This window comes from Nothobranchius furzeri, chromosome 6, assembly GCF_043380555.1.
Source record: "Nothobranchius furzeri strain GRZ-AD chromosome 6, NfurGRZ-RIMD1, whole genome shotgun sequence".
Lineage (NCBI taxonomy): Eukaryota > Metazoa > Chordata > Actinopteri > Cyprinodontiformes > Nothobranchiidae > Nothobranchius > Nothobranchius furzeri.
The window spans coordinates 22744793-22749039 of NC_091746.1; the positions used below are offsets into that span (position 1 = coordinate 22744793).

General features: G+C 39.3%; 1 long non-coding RNA gene across 1 annotated transcript; it reads right to left on the reverse strand.

Annotated features, from left to right (window-relative positions):
* Positions 1 to 1678: 1678 nt before the first annotated feature.
* LOC139070435 (uncharacterized) lies at positions 1679 to 3791 on the reverse strand. The gene is made up of 3 exons (XR_011520947.1): positions 3653 to 3791; positions 3496 to 3565; positions 1679 to 1812 (listed from the first exon to the last, which is right to left on the reverse strand). It is a non-coding gene; the product is annotated as an uncharacterized lncRNA (long non-coding RNA).
* Positions 3792 to 4247: the final 456 nt, after the last annotated feature.

A 4247-nucleotide genomic window follows, 5' to 3' on the forward strand; every position in this document is an offset into this window, starting at 1 on the left:
TAATCTTCAAAAACTCAAAAAAATTGATAAATTAAATCCTGAATAATATTTTAATCAAGAAATTTTGTATTTACATTCAGGAATTATCATTTACACACATTTCCTGTTTTTTCCAAAGAGATGTAGTATTTTCCATATCCTGTTCTCTAAACCAATTATGCAATATATACTGTCAGCCCCCATTTATACAAACTAAACCAGGCTATTAGGCACTCAAGTGCACTATCACTATCCATTTCCATTTCAGAGGAATTAATGACTCTGCATACAAGCCCAGGAAGCACTCAGCCGTTATTAGCAGCCTATTTCCTGACAATGCCACATAAATAGCCTGTTTGTATTTACTAATAACAAGTTAGAGACAAGTTAAGTCTTTACAGAGTATCTTAACGTAGCTGCTGGACCACAAGCCTTTAACAGCCTGAGACTATAGCAGCAAGAAGCTAGCTGGCAGCTCCCTTCATTATTCAGGTGTTTGTGTTCTTCTATATAATCTCCTAATTTAAATAATAATTACAAGTCCTCAAAACGGTTAATAATCCTGTGGAGTTATAGCCAATAATGAGAATAAAAACTCATCTTTATTAAAGGTTGAGATTTCTGTTTCTACTACGGTTGAAGCCTTTACAAGTCATGGGAACATGGATATTTTTGGGAAAATCACAATAGGTTTCCTCAAATTTGCCCTTATAAAAAATATCTAAATAAATAAGTAAATAATTTTAACAATCCTGTTCTATTAAACACAAATCTCACAGAACAGGACTCTTTTAAAAGGACTAGCTAGCTCCTCTAGCTGCTGCTGCCCATCCTTTCCTGCTTGTTTCTGACTTTTCTGAATATTTCTCTCTCCCTAATTAATTTTTTAACTTAATACTGTCCTTGAGACGCACCTTGTGATTGTTATCTTGAAAGACACTACTAAACTTTTCTTCATATTATTATTTATTGTGTTATTTTCATGCATGCCTTAAAGCAGACATAATATGCAGAACCAATTTTTTTCATCCTTTTGCGCCGTCATGTGGGTCTCTACTCCCTCTATTAGCATTCCATACTCAAAGGATGTGACTAAAGCAAGCTGTTTCAAAAAGTCCCAGATTGTGATGTCACACAGAGGGATTAGATTATAACCATTCATGTGAAAGAGAGAGCTACTGCTGAAGAAGCAGCAGCTCTACTCTGAGCCCCTCCCAGCCATGGCCATCTCAGGTAATCGCAGCCAATCAGGGGGTGGGGGCGTGACCAGCTCCCACTTGGCAAAGCCCTGAAATGAGTCATTCTGGAAGTTCCTGAAACTGCCAAGAATAAAGCTGCTGAAATGTATTCATTCAACTTATATTTTATGAGGATAGAAACCGCTTGAGATGTGGCATCTCCTTTTCGAGCGGGTCCTCAGATAATACAACAAAATAGCAGATAAGACAGCAGAGTCATCTACACCTTTTTATTTATTTCAGGCATACAAAACAAATACCAAAAAAATATTTAGTTTAACCCATAACTCAAGAATGGGTCTATACATAAATATAATGTTTAAGTCATATATAAGTTTATATAAAGTTTAGTCACAACACAAAATCAAACCTAAAGTCCTGCTAAGCTATGGCTCACCAATAACATTAGCTAGGGTCATCTTGAGTAAATATAATAATATAAGCAGACCAGTATACGCATAGTCACAAATAGGCAATACTTGTTCATAAAACATGTCTAAATAGACGAATTGAAGAAATGGACCTCAAGATTGAAGGTAACTTATTCCGGTCACAAGGAGCTTTAACACAAAAGGAAAGTCTCCCCGCTTCTTTTCTAAAACGGGAATAACAAATGAGAGATGATCATTAGATCGAGTTTGATGGTTCGGGATGACAGGAACTAACAAAACTTTCACATAAGACGGAAGATCAGAATGAATACTTCTAAAAGTAAAAAGCAACCATTGAAGTTTCAGTGAAAGGCGTTCGGACATGTCACGTGACAGTGATGGGTTCTGAATGGACAACGTAAAACAAAACGACAAACATTGTTGTAGGTAACATCCAGTTTAGAAGAGTTCGGATAGATTATATCTGCAGAATCACAATTGGAAGCAGAAGCTGAGTTGCAGTACATTTCCGTACTGCAAGCTCAAAACAACTGATAGAGCAGTACAGTGTTCTTAAACAACTAGTAACCTAATGAGAAACTGTCTAAACATGATTTTTGAATGATAAATCTGGCTCAATCCAAACTCCTAAGTATTTTCATTTCTCAGTGGATTGTACTTCGGAGCGGTCCATAAAATGTAGTTCCAGATTCCCACTTTCCCGAACTGTAGAAGAATATCTTCTAAACAGCATTGAATATGTTTTAGAGTTATTATGAATGAGTGTATTTTGAGTTAACCACACATTATGTATATTAAAATTAGAATTGCAGGATCTCATGCAATTCTAAATGATTTGGCTTGGTGGAATATAATACTGCATCATCGGCATACAAATGAACAGAGAAGGAGGTGAAGAAATCACTTCATGAAAGAGGGATTTAGAGTAAGAACTTCATATAACTGCATTTATAACTTTTATAACTACATAAATAACATGTGTCCTTCATTATTCTCAATGCAACAAATCAGTTCTATATCATTGTTCCTGATGTGTGTTTGGGAGTTGGGTTGGGGGGTAATGAGGGTTATGTGGGGTCATTTTAACCTGTGAAGCACTTTGAGTTACACTCTCTGTAGGAAAAACACTATAAAGAAGTTTGACTGATGGAAAAAATAAGTAAGAAGTATTGCTAATTCAAAGAACGACCTGAGCTGCTTGGATTTCACACGCATGTGAAACACTAGGCGTGTTACACCTAGTGTGCAGAAAGGTAGATTTGGGTGTCCAGAGTTTGCTTACGGAGGAAAAACAATAATGTAGATTCACAAACGATGTGGTAACCGCACAGCTTCCTCTTTCACCAGGAAGCTGGACAAAGCTGAGCCTGCATCAGCTTCAACATCACTCTCACAACTTCTCAGTGGCCTCGTGGCCTGGGACTGGGAAGTTCAATCCCAGTCCCAGGGTCCCAGTCGGGTCAAATCAAAGACCTTAACACAGATTTCCCTCTTTCCTATTCACTCTGTCTTTCTTAACATTTTTTCTTTTAAATCGCAATTGCTTATTCTTGCTCATTTTGAATATATTTTTAAACATTTTCTAAGTGCTTTTTTATATTTTTACAATTTTTTATATTTTTTGTTTTTGTGAAGCGCCTTGTGATTTTTATCTTGAGAGGCGTTATAGAAATGATATCTTCTTCTTCTTTTTCTCCCTGCTTGACACTCAGCTCTAGGGGTAGGAGTGTGTGTGTGTGTTGGGGGGGGGGGGGGTTAATCCCCAGATAGTTCCTGAGCACAGCCACTGCTGCAGTTCACCACTCCCCACAGAGATGGGTCACATCACACACACACACACACAAAACACACACTCACATCACACACACGCGCACACACACACACACCTTTCATGGACACATCAGGTGTTTGGTGGTGTTTAGCAGAAACCTGCTCCTTGGCGTTGCTCCAGGGCCTCTGATACTCGTCCACATGCAAACATGTTATTGCAAAGGTCAGTGACTGCACTGATTGAGCGGAGGTGACAGGCAGCATCTGGCCTACCTGTGGATCCCAAATGTCCTGCTGAAGCCCTCACAGCCTCTCCGGCTGTCAAACACACCCACACAAACGTCCACACTTTCAGCGCAGGATTATCTTCCAGCATCAGGCTGACTGACACAGATCACATCTCCCTCCACCTTTGGAAGAAGAAATGCAGTCAAACCAGAGAAAGGTGACAGAAGTCTAATAACGAGCAGAAAATGAAAGTCTCTCCTGGAATGGCTAATCTTAATGGACAGCGGCGCTGAATAAGGAGGGATTATCCAGACACTTCAGCAGCAACAACACACCGCCTGCACAAATAAACAGTCGAAGTGCACTAAAAGCGCTCAAGGTGCAATTTAATCAAGCTACGCTGGTGCGTGTTAGTCTAAGGAAAAACAGGCTAATCCTACCACAGCTATAAACTGTCCAATTATAATGAGGACATGGCTCTTTCAAACCATCGCTGCTCTTCCATCATTCCTCTTTCCTTCACCATTATGCACATGTATTCGCCACAAGCCTATCTCACTTCAACACAAAGTGACGCCAGTTAATCCAAACGTAGCAGCCTGGAGGAGAGGAACGAGTTCAGACCTCAGGTCTGCTGCGG